At 48.2% G+C, this 16,040-nt stretch overlaps 1 protein-coding gene across 1 annotated transcript in view; it reads left to right on the forward strand.

The window, feature by feature from the left end:
• Positions 1 to 16,040, forward strand: part of SLC5A12 (solute carrier family 5 member 12) — a 280,241-nt gene that overhangs the window by 118,799 nt on the left and 145,402 nt on the right. The window lies entirely within an intron of this gene.

A 16,040-nucleotide genomic window follows, 5' to 3' on the forward strand; every position in this document is an offset into this window, starting at 1 on the left:
TGGACCCTCCTCCTCCTCCTCCAGAAGCGAAAGCTCGTCCACAGAGCGCGGTCGCACGAGCACTGCATCCGCAGCTGAAAGTGGTGCACACGATGTGTCCCACTATCGATCAGCTAGTGGAAAGCGTCAGCAGGCTGTGTTGCAAATTATGTGTTTGGGCGACAGACACACGGCGGAGGTACTGGCCGACTACTTTCAGCGACAAACTGAGTCATGGCTGGGCAGTCTACATCTTGAGGCAGGCAAGGTAGTTAGTGATAACGGCCGGAATTTTGTGCCAGCCATAGCCCTTTCAAAACTCAGACACATACCTTGCTTGGCTCACACCTTGAGCCTGGTGGTGCAGTGCTTCCTCACTAATTATCCGGAGTTAACAGGCCTGCTCCATAAGGCTCGAAGACTGTGCTCGCACATCCGCCGGTCGCCGGTACACTCCAGTCGTATGCAGAAGCTGCAGCGATTGCTCCACCTTCCCAAGCACCGCCTAATTATCGACGTTGCAACAAGGTGGAACTCCACCCTGCACATGGTTGAGCTGGCTGTGCGAACAGAGGCTGGCCGTAATGCATTTGTGGGAGGATACACGGGCAGGCACTTTGAGGGCAGACATGGAGTTGACAGGTGTGCAGTGGTCGAAGCTGAAAGACCTCTGTAAAGTCCTTCAGTGTTTTGAGGAATGCACACGGCTGGTAAGCGCAGATGACGCCATCATAAGCATGAGCATCCCACTTATGCGTCTGCTCATGCAAACTTTGACGCACATCAAGGAGCAGGCGTCTGTAGCCGAGGATGATGAGGAAGAGGAGGAGGGAAGCCTTGATGACAGTCAGCCATTGTCTGTTCAGGGAACTGTCGTGGACGAGGTGGAGAAAGGAGAGGAGGAGGAAGATGATGATGGGGATGATTATTTAGGGGAGGAGGATGCTTCTCGTGGGTCAAGAGAAAATGTTGGCGTGGCAAGGTCTGGTACTGGGTTTGTGCGTGACTGGAGGGATGTGGATTTGCCAGAAAGTGCTCCTCAACCCAGCACTCGCAGTGCATCATTGACACCGGGAACATTGGCCCACATGTCAGATTATGCCTTGCAGATCCTAAAAAGGGACCCCCGCATTGCCAAAATGATGAACGATGATGACTACTGGTTGCTCAGCATCCTGGATCCACGCAATAAAGGCAAATTCCAAAACATCATGCCACAGGAGAACCTTGACCTAATATTGGCTAACAAACAAGCAACTCTGGTAAACCCGTTGGTTGAGGCATTCCCAGCACACAGCAGCGGTGATGGTTCTCACACGAGCCGTAGGGGCCGGGGGCAACTTGGAAGAGGTGTTGGTGGTGCACACATCAGAAGTGGCGTTGGAGACAGGGGTTTCATGACCATGTTGTGGACTGATTTTTCAAGTCCCGCTCACACGACTGGTAATACTGCATCAATTGAAAGTTACAGGAGACAGCACTTGTCAACTATGGTTACAAACTACTTTTCCTCCCATATCGATGTTCTCCCTCACAGGTCATTCCCATTTGACTGTTGGGCAGCTAAACTCGATGCCTGGCCTGAATTGGCACAATATGCCTTACAGGAGCTCGCTTACCCAGCTGCAAGTGTGCTATCGGAAAGAGTCTTAACTACTGCTGGATCAATCCTGACAGAAAAAAGGACCCGTCTGTCGACCCAAAGTGTGGATGATCTAACCTTCATTATAATGAACCATGCATGGGTTTCCAAGGATTTTGTCACACCTTACCCTGATGACACATAGGTTGACAGAAAAATGGCTTTCTTTGGTCCGCCTCTTCCTGGGACTTGATCAATTTCGCCTTTAGCAGCAGGTGAATGTCCCACATCAACATATGCCATTTGTAAACCTCCCTAACTGGGCTGCCTCCTCCCCCCATGGTCAGGGTCACCGCCTAGCGCACGTAACCATGCAAGTGCCGTTGCCCTGGACAGGTGGGTGGGATGACTCTTGGGCTCGGCCACTGGCACAGGGTCCCTCATAGTGCAATCAAGTGTCTCTGATGGTGAGGGTGCACACCCGCAGTCAGACACACCGCCGTACTATGAGGGGCCCAGTGCCAGTACTGACGCCCACGAGTGGGCCCCCCTTGCTTGGGCAGGGCCCCAGCATTTGCAATGTTTACCTCTCCCTGCTCCTCCGCTGTGTAGTCTGGGCTGTCAAATCCTTCACTGGGACTGCCACTACAAATTTGGTGAACTGATAGAAGATGATGGTTAAGACGTAGCTATGCCCTGTCCCGCTGGCAAGGATCTAGCTTCAGATGATCAATGACTTCCATTTCTTATGGACGTCGACTCACAATGAGATGCAGTGGTGGTTTCTCATCAGCTTTCACAGTTTTCCTACCCACAGACGTGTGACATTCCAGCGCACATTTTTAAATGTGCCCTCTCATGCCAATCCAAATGAATCGCCTACGGCCTGTGGCTTCTGTCTTTTGCACTCCAAAGTTACGTGACAGAGCATGATAGGCAGTGAGCACCATGTTTACATCTCTCCCTGTGATCAAAATTATATGGATATGAGTAACAGCGATGGGATCAATGGTACTGCGATACAGCAACACTTTCTTCACAAAGAAAGGTTTTCGCTGTCTCCACACGCTAATTAATTGAGGGTCTGCATCGCCTCTGAGAATTGTGACGGAAGTTTATCCCGTGAATAGGAATTCCTAGATTTCTGCAATCACTAGAATTTATGTCAGTAATTGTATGCATCTCATTTCCTAATGCGGAGAGTCTGGACTGTCTTACTGAGACAGAAATATATATGAAGATTTAAAAATACCACCAAAAGTGTATACTGTTGTACCCTTCAAATACATTTCCTTTTTTCTACTTTTTAGATTGTTGTCTAATCCATACTGAGAACATGGAGATTTTAAATATTTAAACTATGCTATATATACCTCCAGTGATAATGTGCCCTTTCTCAACTTTGTACAAGCTGGTCAAATCCATACTGGGCCTGAGACCATCTGAGCCTGCCTCCTGATCTATAGACATAGGTTTTTAATGTGTAAACTATGCTATACATACCTGTAATCCGGTGATACGGTACCCTTTCTCACCTTTGTCCAATCACGTCTAATCCATACTGGGCCTGAGACCGTCTGAGCCTGCCTCCTGTTATACAGACCTACGTTTTTAATGTGTAAACTATGCTATACATACCTGTTATCCAGTGATACGGTACCCTTTCTCACCTTTGTCCAATCACGTCTAATCCATACTGGGCCTGAGACCGTCTGAGCCTGCCTCCTGATATATAGACATAGGTTTTTAATGTGTAAACTATGCTACATATATACGTGTTACCCGGTGAAACTGTACCCTTTATCAACTTTCTAGAATCTTGTCGAATCCATACTGGGCCTGAGAATGGCTGCCGAGCTGTTAAGCAAGCTACAGCAACTGTGGTTTGGACACGTAATTTTTTGCATTTTTTCAGGAATGCCGGTTAGGCCTAATTCAGGAATTGGTTGACCAGCACTTACTGGGAAATCATCGTTCGCAGGGAATAATTGGAATCACAGATCCCCATCACTAACGGTGTTCTGCTGGTTATCTGCACCTGTAAGCTACAAAAGCTGGTCCTTTCAGTGTAGCGAGCATACAGTCCCGGACATGTAACGCCATGATAGACCATGATAGTGCCAGAGCCTCGCGTATCCCTCTAGTAAGCTTGACGCGTACCGCGGGGGCACACCGGAGTCTCGTTCGTTAACGGAATAAAGCTGACAAATTGCTAGCACAACTACAAACGGACATACCACACCACACACGCAATCGAGAAAGCTTTCAATATGTGCATCTTTTCTTGAGGTGGCATGGTTGTGGTTTCCCGGGTGGAGTCCAATTAAGCTGCAGGCTCCACTCCTGGTGGTGCCCTTTTGGACATTCCTTTAAGGTTCAGCTTTGCAATCATACTGCCCCCAGAAAGCAAACACTTTGCCTTCATGGACACTGTTTGGAGGTTCGTGGGAATAACGCGGGCCCGATCGCCAGTTGGCATAATTTATTGGTGGGAAGTCCGACGGTATATGATCGTGTTCAATTTCAGAATTTTTTTTTTTTGGTTGGTATTTTACATTTTTATTCCAGCCTTTCTTGACTTCATAAGGGAATGACAAGCCTATATCTGTGTCTCCTCCACCTCCTCCTTTTACTCCTCCACCTCTTTTCTAAATGTAGTTGCCCTTTTCCATATGTAATTTTTGTCTTCTGAGCATTTTCTATGCTTTGGGACACCTTTTAAGGTGTTCTGTAATTGTTTTCTATGTGTTTGTATGTGTTTGTGTTTGCCTGCCATTGTTTTCAATGGGGTTCGACGAACATTCGACGAACTTGCCTCCTGTGTGACGAACCAAAACACTAGCCTGGTGGCTCAACACTACTCCTAATATATAGACGTACATTGTTAATGTTTAAACTATGCTATATATACACCTGCTATCTGATGATACTGTACACTTTTATATTCTTGTCTAATCCATACTGAGCCTGTGAGCGTCTGTGTGACTGATGGAATATATATGGAGATTGACAATTATCCTTTGACTGAATAGAGCTGTACATTTCTGATACAGTGCCATATATCTGATGTAATTTTGTGTCTATTTTGTGCAAAATTTTGAAGTTTGGTGGAAGAGGTCGCGGATGTGGGCGCGGGGGGGGCAGCTGGTGATGATGGTGCATCTGCTGGTAGTGGCAAAAGCACAATAGCAGCTAAGGCAGCAGGTGTTGAGCCTGCGTCATGGTCTGCCTCCGGAACGCCTGGAATGATACCTTTTCTGGGAGTAGGTTAACCGCTTTTAATGGTGGAGCATGAGGAACTGGTTTTGGCTTACAGTGCCGAAATAGACTCCATCAAATATGCTCGCCTCTTCTGAAGTTTCAAAAAATGCCAGCACTGAGTGGTCAAGTGCTGGCTCCTGGTCAGAAAGAACCCTTTCCTTGTGTCCTGCACCCCCACCCAAACTGAATGAGGCAGCAGGCCACACTTCACATTAGTCCATGTAGCTCTTTCTATCATACCATGCCTGGGTTATCAAGTCAAATCGTGAATTCCCCAGTCCAAGATGAATGTGACATGGAGTGTGGGTGGCCAGCCAGGGCAGTGGGGTTAATCGGTACCGGACCAGTGTCTCACAGGGATGTGTCACGGTGGTGGTGACCCGTTCCGTGGCCCTGAGCGTCCATGCAAAGGGGTGAATTACGTTTATAGGTGAATGATATGTGTTGCCATCTCTGGTTTCTGATTAGATTGACCAGCGCTGCAGTGTCGCTTCTGTGGGACAGATGTTGTGGTGCAGCTAAGATGTAGAAGACCTGCACAGGTAGGGCCGTAGTCGTAGGGCAGATGAAAGAGTTGAGAGATGGTGTGCAGTGCAGGATGTAGCTGAGCCGTGCGCCAGGCACAGGAGAAAGGTGACAGACACAGTCGTGCAGTTCCTTTACCTGTACTTGGTAGGTGCTGTCCAGGACCCAGAGTACAGATGGAGAAGGAGTTGGTGAGCCTGGAAGCCAATTTGGATTTCTCTCTCTGCAGATAGGTAGTGTGGCCTCCATTCTAGCGCTTATCTGAGGTACTCGCTGTGCTGAATTCAATGAAGTTCCCTCTGTTGACTCTCTTTTGGAGCTTTCTCGTATGGCTGGCAGCCGTAGCCTTTTCCTTCTGGCTCACACACGTCGATGCTGGGGCCTCCGAGCCTCAGTTGGGTACAGAGCATTTACAGCTGCTACTTCCTCCGGATTCTGCTACAGGAACGTCAGTGTCCCTACATACTCGGAGACCAGAATCCGGACTATGCGCTCCAGCTTGGAGTGAGCCTTAAATCTGCTCATCGTCCAGCTCCCCTTCTCACGTCCACACACTTCCCCTTCCCTGCACAGAATGGCCTAACTTACCTCCTCCCGATCACAGAGAGCAGCTCCTCAGCAGTCATGTTCAGAGGTCTCCCTGCTGGCGTGGAGTGGGAAATGTGTTGTATGTTGGTTTAACAGCTAGAGAGATCCTTCGTTGCTCCCAAGCATGACATCACACTCCCTAGGAGGAAGGTAATGCCACTGTGGCGATCGTACTCCAGGGGACGCCACAAGTGCACTGATGCCCAGCCACTGCTAGATGATTCTGCTGGTACATTGACCCAGACCACTACATTCCCCTCACACTCTACACAGCCAGAATCTGACCCAGAGGAAACTCAGGTTCCCCTTCCCGCATACTATACCACCTTACACGGTGACAAAGAGGAAGGTGCAGATGAAAGTGCAGGTTCCTTGAGCTGATGGGGGGCATACTCATGGGTGACGGCACTGGCACCGGGCCCCTCATAGTACGCAAAAGTGTCTCTGCCGGTGGGAGGCCCACCCCCACCCGCCGTCAGACACACCGCCACACTATTAGAGGGGCCCTGTGCCACTGCCGTCACCAATGAGTGGGCCCCCCGCTTGCTCAGGATCACAGTACTTGCAAAGTTGAAATACTTACCTCTCCCTGCTCCACCGCCATGACGTCTTCCGCGTTTTCTGACAGTGATAGTCTGATCAGAGAGCGCAATGACATCACGTCTGTATGCCCTCTGCCTAAACAGCCAAGTGCAGTGAGATGGACGATGGGGACGAAGAGGAGTCCAGACTAGTACAGGGATTCCATAGCGAGGAGACTTATTTAACTGTTTTCAATGTTGGGACAGCAATTTTTGGGGAGCACTATACTCTGGAGAATGATATATGGGGCCCACCATACACTGGAGCATTCCAAAGGTGGACATCAGACACTGGAGCAGCATTTACAGGGCACATTATACACTAGAGCATTAGAAATGGGGCCCATTATGTATGGAGCATTATTTGGGCCCATAAAACAGTGGAGCTTCATCCATGGGGACCAACATATACTGTAGCATTATGTGGAGCTCATCATATACTGTTTCAAACATTATATGGGACCAATGATTCTGTATGGAGAAATATATTGGCCTCATTACTCTGTATAGCGCACTATGCGGTGGCCATAATACTGTATGGAGTAATATACTGTCCGTTTTTGGAGTTATTAAAAATGGATATCAGTCATGAGATGTAAAAAGTGAAGTATTTTTCATTGTACTATGCCGCTATTTCTATGCGGTATCGGAGCATGATGAGTTGTGGTATGTGTTAAAGGGGAACTCTTTGGCCCAGGGCACATGAAAACCTGGAGCCAGCCCTACACCCCCACAAATTTAGCCAAATAACCCCCATTTTTCAGTGCGTAACTAGTATTATGAAGTAAATTAAGGTTGAAAAGCTTCAGTAATCAGAATTGATGCTTTTGGCATTCAAAAGGGCACTGTAGGTGTGTTTCCTGGCCTCCATTCCCTGCCGACTTTGCTTCCCCATTGACTTGCATTGGGTTTCGTGTTTCAGTCGGCCTTCGACTTTTCACGATAATCAGCCGATTTCGTTCGACCCGACTTTTGCGAAAGACGGGTTTCATGAAACCCGACTCGACCAGAAAAAAGGCAAAGTCGCTCATCTCTACTCTACCCAATGAGCAAATATGCAATGCAAAGAACAATGCTTGCTTAGGCTAAGGCTAATGCGAAAAATCCATCAGAGTAACATAATATATAATGGTACTAGCTGCTGAACTGACAGGCTGCTTCAGGAGTAGGAACCAGAAGATTGCAAGTCATATATACAATAATAAAGACCGCTATAAAAAAGGTTCACAATAATAGTGTAGATATGATCAATCCCACAAATCAGCATATAGAGATGAATGCATTCCAAACCATAGCATGTGGGCTAAGTATAGCCACAGAGCAGCTGTCACAATAGACCTGGGAGCAGTAGCCACAATAAATGATTCATGGTGAGAGCATAAAAGGCAAAAGGATTACCAGACCAAAATCATACATGTGTAGGGACAGTGACCTGACGGACAGACGTACTTGTCTGTTTTAACAGATGGATAACAGCTGGGCAGTAAAAGTGATGTGGTCACCCAGGGTACTGCCTAAGGTGGCAGGGGGGAGTGTGAGGAAAAGGACTTGACAGCAGCTTAGGGCTAGGAAACCGTTGGTCATGGGGGGCGGAGTTACAGGGAATCGGGAATGATATAAATACTGAGGGAGGGTTCCAGAAGATTCCAGTCCCCAGAGGGAGCTCAGGTGACAGGAGGACTACGACAGTTCGTGCACTCTGAGGAGAACCAGACCAGGGGGACTGAAGGAGAGAGAACGTCAGGGGGGTGGTCCTGACAGGAAGAACCGCAGAAGAGACAAGACACTGGGTGTGGGACACCGTATTGGACACGACGACTGATCAGTGGAAGTGCTGTTGGTTTATGGGCCTAAGGCGGCCACAGTGACGGACCTGTCAAGAGCGTCGACGAGTGAAGAGGGGACGGTGTATGCATACACGTCCCCAGTATAGAGTACGGTGTGCGAGAAGCAGCCCTGGAAACGGAGGGCCGTGAGGTGAAGAAAGTGCAGTGTGCTCTGAGGCCGTCAGGCGGATGGCGAGTGAAATAAACTTGGACCTGTTGCACCCAGAATCTGCCTCCATCTTGTCTCTGTTTGATCTCTGCGCGGTAAAGAGAGGGACCACCCCCCAACTCAGCTCACCGACCCTACACTTGGCGTAGTCGGCAGGATCGCCGCCGCTAATACGCTATCTTCTGCCGCAGGCCTGCGTCTGAAGGACTGAGAAAAACTTGGACTGCTCTATTTTGGATTATAAACACCAGTGGACTACCAATTACTGACCTGTGGATGACAAATTGGGACGCTGTGGCGGATCTGCGTTGCTTGCAGAGGATCCAAGGCAGCAGCTGATTCTGCCCAAGATGGCGGTATTACTCCAACGCAGGAGAGAGGTCCGGGTGTTTGCCATTGTTCCGGATGGACTGGGGTCCCCTCCATCGTACCCCTGGGGGAAACGATATGTGCCAGGAGGCCTCGGGCACCTGCAGTGGCGATGGCGTCGGGAGATCGAGTCCCGCTGGGAGTCATGGACAGTCTTCCAGATCTCAGGCGGAGAATAGAGCGTTTGCGGACCCTACAGGAGCAGCCGCGAAAGACATCACCGGGAAGCCTCCCCGCGGAGCCCCTGAGCTGGGAGGCCAGCCCCGCCGGACGGTGGGGTGAAGAACAGAGACTGTGGGAGAAGCCGCGGGAAGATGTGACGGAGGCCGCAATGTCGGGGAAGGTGAGAGTTCCCCCGGCTCTGCCAGCGGCTCCGCAAGAAGTCCCCGCTACTCAGCCGCAGCACGCAGCCCCCTGTGTATCCGAAAGCCTGGCCGAGGAGGCCCTTACTGTTTACGCTGAGCTGAGCAGGGCCTCCGTTCCCGATTCATCATGCCCGGTGGCGCCACGCCTGGTGTCGTCGGTGCGGAACCTGTCTACAAAAGGCGCTGCTGCGTGTCCCCTGCCGGTAGCGACCTCATTCCCGGAATCGGCAGCTACTCCAGCTCCGTCTGGAACTCCGGGTGCGGCCTACCCCGCGGCCACGGCTATGCCGGCATTGGAGCCAGCTGCGGCCTATGTGTCAGGCCCTGTGGCCCAATTTGTGAGAAATACGGCTGTCCCTGCCCGCCACCCGGCCCCAGCGGCTGCTGGGCCGCTGACATCAGCCTCCTCTGCCCCGCCGTCACCCTCGGTTAAGTCCCGCCAACCGGACTCCAGGGCTCGTACCGGACCCTCTGTTTGGGTCACAGAAGTTATAAAGAAGAAGGCCAGGGAGCAGGAAGTCTGGAACCTGCTCCATGAGAGGGGAGAGGCTGGCATGGTGGCTGCACGATCCCCGGGACGGCTCGTATATACTAACTTGCAGAAAGGATTTTAGAGACACTTCTTGCATCCTGGGAGCTCCACGGCTGTGGGGTCCCTTGCTACCAGCCACCAGGAGATGGCTTGGACTGTTGGGAATTCGCTACACCGTTATGTAGATAATTGGGACAGTTTGCATCCAGGTTAAAGGAAAATGTTTTTCTTGTTATAAGTGTTGAAATTGGTTTGCCTGACATAGCGGGGATGCAAAAAGAAAAGTGTCAATGTTAAAGGAAGGGGGAGAAAGCCTGTTATATTTTTTTGTTTGTTTGTTTTGTTGGTTAAAAAGAAATAAATGAAAAAAAAAATAGAAAAAGGGGTACTTATGCTATTATAAAGTTGTTTTGTTGTATAATATGCAAAAGTAAATGCAACAGGTCCGGGTAAGGGAAGGTCTGTGGGACCAAAGGAAAGTGTGAGATCCGAAAGGGGTCTAGATGTGGAGGAGGTCAGGGAGACCGGGACGCTGACCATGACCTGCTACCGAGAGAAAGATAAAGAGATGGAAGACAACAGGCGTCCAGTAGTCGCAGGTCAGTACCCTGACACCACGGACACCCCCAGGAGAAAGCAGGCGGGCGCTGACAATGATCTGGTAGGTGTGAGGCCTCGATCATGGCGTACCGAGTAGTGGAAGGTGACAGAAGGGGAGAGTAGGGGAAGGTACATGCCATAGAGAAAATATGGGTGTACCTATCCCAACTTGAAAGACGTTGTCATGTGGCGTGCGCGCTGGCAAGGTAGCAGTAGGCTGCTCGGAGCATGGTGCTCCCAGTATGGTTTGGCCCCCGCAGATAGTGGGTTTGGCCCAACAACTGCTCCAACAGAGCGTAGGTGAAGTTTTAGAATCACGCAGGTAGGGACGACAATTGTCGGGGACCACAATAGACAAAGGAAGGGGGAGTGTAGGGACAGTGACCTGACGGACAGACGTACTTGTCAGTTATAACAGATGGATAACAGCTGGGCAGTAAAAGTGATAGGCAGTACCCTGGGTGACCATAAGGTGGCAGGGGGGAGTGTGAGGAAAAGGACTTGACAGCAGCATAGGGATAGGAAACCATTGGTCATGGGGGCGGAGTTACAGGGAATCGGGAATGATATAAATACTGAGGGAGGGTTCCAGAAGATTCCAGTCCCCAGGGGGAGCTCAGGTGACAGGAGGACTACGACAGTTCGTGCACTGTGAGGAGAACCTGACCAGGGGGACTGAAGAAGAGAGAACGTCAGGGGGGTGGTCCTGACAGGAAGAACTGCAGAAGAGACAACACACTGGGTGTGGGACACCGTATTGGACACAATGACTGATCAGTGGAAGTGCTGTTGGTTTATGGGCCTAAGGCGGCCACAGTGACGGACCTGTCAAGAGCGTCGACGAGTGATGAGGGGACGGTGTATGCATACACGTCCCCAGTATGGAGTACTGTGTGTGAGAAGCGGCCCTGGAAATGGAGGGCCGTGAGGTGAAGAAAGTGCGGTGTGCACTGAGGCCGTCAGGCGGACATCGAGTGAAATAAACTTGGACCTGTTGCACCCAGAATCTGCCTCCATCTTGTCTCTGTTTGATCTCTGCGAGGTAAAGAGAGGGACCACCCCCCAGCTCGGCTCACCGACCCTACACATGCACAAGGAATGGCAGGACCCGAACGGTGGCCCCACGAGTATCGCCGTAGCAGGTACGGCTTAGTCAGGGGAAGTACTGATGGTGTAACCAAACCGCTGACAAATACCTTAAAAAATCAGCTACAGGAGGCACAGGTGTGAGAAGGCAGTGGCCGCGATGTGGGCGAGGCTAGAACAAGAAGTCAGCGGGGGGAGGCGGAAGTAGGCATGAAGCCCAAGATGCGGTGAGCAGACGTCTCTGCATCACCATATACAGGGCGCATGCGTCCAGTGGGACGCATGTAGCATGCCCTGGAATGCAAAAGAGTAGAAGAGGGATCCCTCATGGAAGTATGTTGCCATTGGCACAGTGAAAAAAGCCTGTATCAGGCAGAGGGCTGCACCAGAGACAAGAAGTTATGCAAACACATATGACAGAATAAGGAAGACACAATACCAGGATACCTGTCATCCACATATGTAAAAAGCAAAACAAAAAACAGTCGGACACGGTGTATACATGAAACACAGTAGGAAAATAAGCACAAACACCAAACATGGGCACATATCACACTTGCATACTTAAGGAACATGAGGGAACAAACACACCCCAGCCAATCAGCAACAACAAAAAATACGAGATACAATCATGAATCATTTAATATAAGGAATTAATTTATTATTATAATACTTATTAAATATATTATTTTTATTATAATGAATACAATTTAAAAATTATCAGCATTTAATCCTAATGTGAACAGGGATCAGTTCACACCCGATAGCATTAGATATATCAAGAGATAAAAAAGGTGGTATTTGGGAATAAGATCATAAAAAAATGATCATATATTTGATGTTTTTGAAAATACATTGCAAATATACCACTGAGATGCAGTGGTTGGAAAAGGGAATGTATCGATGAAGTATAAACCCAAATGGAATGAGAAAATAGAAAAAGAAAAGGGGGAGGGGGGAAAGGTGAAAACGTGGAATAACGTGTGTAGATACAATTTTTTGTGGATTTTGATGGAACCGCTGTTCCTGATATGTTCTTGTACTTTTGTATTTAAGTGATTCTATCCGATAGTTGGATTCAGGATCAGCAGTTTGATATATGTGATTTCTATACCTCCGCCCTTCGGTGCGGTCAGCTTATTTTCAATATATAGATTGACACGGGTGATCTCTATATGGTTTTCATGTTGTTTATTCCATATGGTCATGTTCTCATGTGGTGCCATTTTCAGGCCCTTGATTCAAGCTGGGTTATCCTGGATTGGAGCCTAGGGTAGATAGGCTTCTGTTATTTATTAATTGGTGTAGTGTGCATGTTATGGTAGTGCTTTCTTTTCTCTTTTTAGCATATGTTGAAATATTATGAACGGTGGTAGGCCTGTGATGTGCAACAGGGCTACCGTGTGGTTTATGCTGTATGAAATGAACCTCAGACTGTTTATGTGAGCAAAAACCATGCCTGTCTACGTTAATCCCATGCCAAGCGAGTGTCCCCCAAGACAAACAGTAGGCACTGCACTACAAAATATATATATACACTCACTGGCCACTTTATTAGGTACACCTGTCCAACTGTGTGTTAAGACTTAATTTCTAATCAGCCAATCACATGGCGGCAACTCAGTGCATTTAGGCATGTAGACATGGTCAAGACAATCTCCTGCAGTTCAAACCGAGCATCAGTATGGGGAAGAAAGGTGATTTGAGTGCCTTTGAACGTGGCATGATTGTTGGTGCCAGAAGGGCTGGTCTGAGTATTTCAGAAACTGCTGATCTACTGGGATTTTCACGCAAAACCATCTCTAGGGTTTACAGAGAATGGTCCGAAAAAGAAAAAAAATCCAGTGAGCGGCAGTTCTGTGGCCGGAAATGCCTTGTTGATGCCAGAGGTCAGAGGAGAATGGGCAGACTGGTTCGAGCTGATAGAAAGGCAACAGTGACTCAAATTGCCACCCGTTACAACCAAGGTAGGCAGAAGAGCATCTCTGAACGCACAGTGCGTCGAACTTTGAGGCAGATGGGCTACAGCAGCAGAAGACCACACTGGGTACCACTCCTCTCAGCTAAGAACAGGAAACTGAGGCTACAATTTGCACAAGCTCATCGAAATTGGACAGTAGAAGATTGGAAAAACGTTGCCTGGTCTGATGAGTCTCGATTTCTGCTGCGACATTCGGATGGTAGGGTCGGAATTTGGCGTAAACAACATGAAAGCATGGATCCATCCTGCCTTGTATCAACGGTTCAGGCTGGTGGTGGTGGTGTCATGGTGTGGGGAATTTTTTCTTGGCACTCTTTGGGCCCCTTGGTACCAATTGAGCATCGTTGCAACGCCACAGCCTACCTGAGTATTGTTGCTGACCATGTCCATCCCTTTATGACCACAAAGTACCCAACATCTGATGGCTACTTTCAGCAGGATAATGCGCCATGTCATAAAGCTCGAATCATCTCAGATTGGTTTCTTGAACATGACAATGAGTTCACTGTACTCAAATGGCCTCCTCAGTCACCAGATCTCAATCCAATAGAGCATCTTTGGGATGTGGTGGAACGGGAGATTCGCATCAGGGATGTGCAGCCGACAAATCTGCGCCAACTGTGTGATGCCATCATGTCAATATGGTCCAAAATCTCTGAGGAATGCTTCCAGCACCTTGTTGAATCTCTGCCACGAAGAATTGAGGCAGTTCTGAAGGCAAAAGGGGGTCCAACCCGTTACTAGCATGGTGTACCTAATTAAGTGGCCAGTGAGTGTATATATATATACACACACACTAGCTGAAGAGCCCGGCGTTGCCTGGGCATAGTAACCAACTGTGGTTAGTTATAACAAATTGTGATTATATTGCACATAAAAACCATCCTATCTAATCCTATCATGTGTGATACTGACTGCTGAGCCATGTGTCTAATCCTATCCTGTGTGATACTGACTGCTGAGCCGTGTATCTAATCCTATCCTGTGTGATACTGGGCTTTCCCTGCAGTCTGTGTCAGAGGGTGGTCTGTGTTGGCACAGTAATAAATTGTGTATTTCCAGCTTTACAGAAGGACGATAACACCATAGAAATGATAAGAATAATAGGCCTCAGTTACCACAACTGTCTACAAAGAAAACTGTTGCTGATAGCAACCAATCACAGCTTATTTTTCATCCTTTAAACAGCTCTGGGACAGCATGGCGAGTTTTGAGTGGCGCCTTTTGTGTTTTGACTTTTATGTGGCGAGGTTGGTGTATGAGTGGTGAAATGTGTGCTGAGGGTGGTATATGTGTTGAAGCACGTGGTAGTGTGTGGCGCATTTTGTGTGTGTGTTCATATCCCCGTGTGTGGTGAGTATCCCATGTCAGGGCCCCACCTTAGCAACTGTACGGTATATACTCTTTGGCGCCATCGCTCTCATTCTTTAAGTCCCCCTTGTTCACATCTGGCAGCTGTCAATTTGCCTCCAACACTTTTCCTTTCACTTTTTCCCCATTATGTAGATAGGGGCAAAATTGTTTGGTGAATTGGAATGCGCAGGGTTAAAATTTCGCCTCACAACATAACCTATGACGCTCTCGGGGTCCAGACCTGTGACTGTGCCAAATTTTATGGCTGTAGCTGTGACGGTGCGGATGCCAATCCCGGACATACATACATACATACACACCCACATTGAACTTTATATATTATATATATATATATATATGTGTGTGTAACAAGAGGGGATTATAGGGAGAAAAATGGGTAGCGCAAGCTTATAAGTGTAGTAATTAGTTTCCAAAGGTATATATACTCAGTGTGAATACACTCACCTATTTGGTGTCTTGAGATGCTGTGTGTAGATCCGATCCCTGGCTCACTTCATTCCTCTTTCCATTCAGTTTGCTGCAAAGATCTGGGAACTAGTGAGAGCACTGGACTGTGCTTTCATAGGCTATATCACTTGGTGAATGTTTTTCCCCGCAATATGTGCTCCTGAAGGATGATGATGGAACTTGATATTCAGATTCAAGGATGATTTATATTGTTAATTCAAACTAGAACACAACCGATTTCGACTTCTTAGAGTGTTCCTCGGGTATAATGCTTGACATTGTGCCTGAGGAAGACTCTAAGACGTCGAAACCGGTGGTGTTCTAGTTTGAATTAAAAATAGAAATTATCCTTGAATCTGAATATCAAGTTCCATCCTTATCCTTCAGGAGTGCATATTGCTGGGAAAAACATTCACCAGTTAAATATATATGTGCAAGCCACAGCATCTCCTCTGCGATGTATATGCTTCAGTCCCAGTGTCTCCTGCGTGAAGTATATGTTGCAGCCCTAGAGTATCCTGTGTTATGTATATGCTCCAGTCCCAGTGTTTCTTGTGTGATGCATATGCTCCAGCCCCAGTGTATCCTGTGTGATATATATGCTCCAGCCCAGGTATCCTGTATGATATATATGCTGTAGCCTCAGTGTCTCCTGTATGATATCTATTCTGCAGCCTCAGCATCTCTTGTGTGATGTATTTGCTCCAACCCAGGTTGTGTATGATTCAACCCCAGTGTCTACTACATGATGTATATACAGCAGTCTCAGTGTATC

Source organism: Dendrobates tinctorius, unplaced genomic scaffold, assembly GCF_039654945.1.
Source record: "Dendrobates tinctorius isolate UK_male_01 unplaced genomic scaffold, ASM3965494v1 ptg000037l, whole genome shotgun sequence".
In the NCBI taxonomy this organism is placed as follows: domain Eukaryota; kingdom Metazoa; phylum Chordata; class Amphibia; order Anura; family Dendrobatidae; genus Dendrobates; species Dendrobates tinctorius.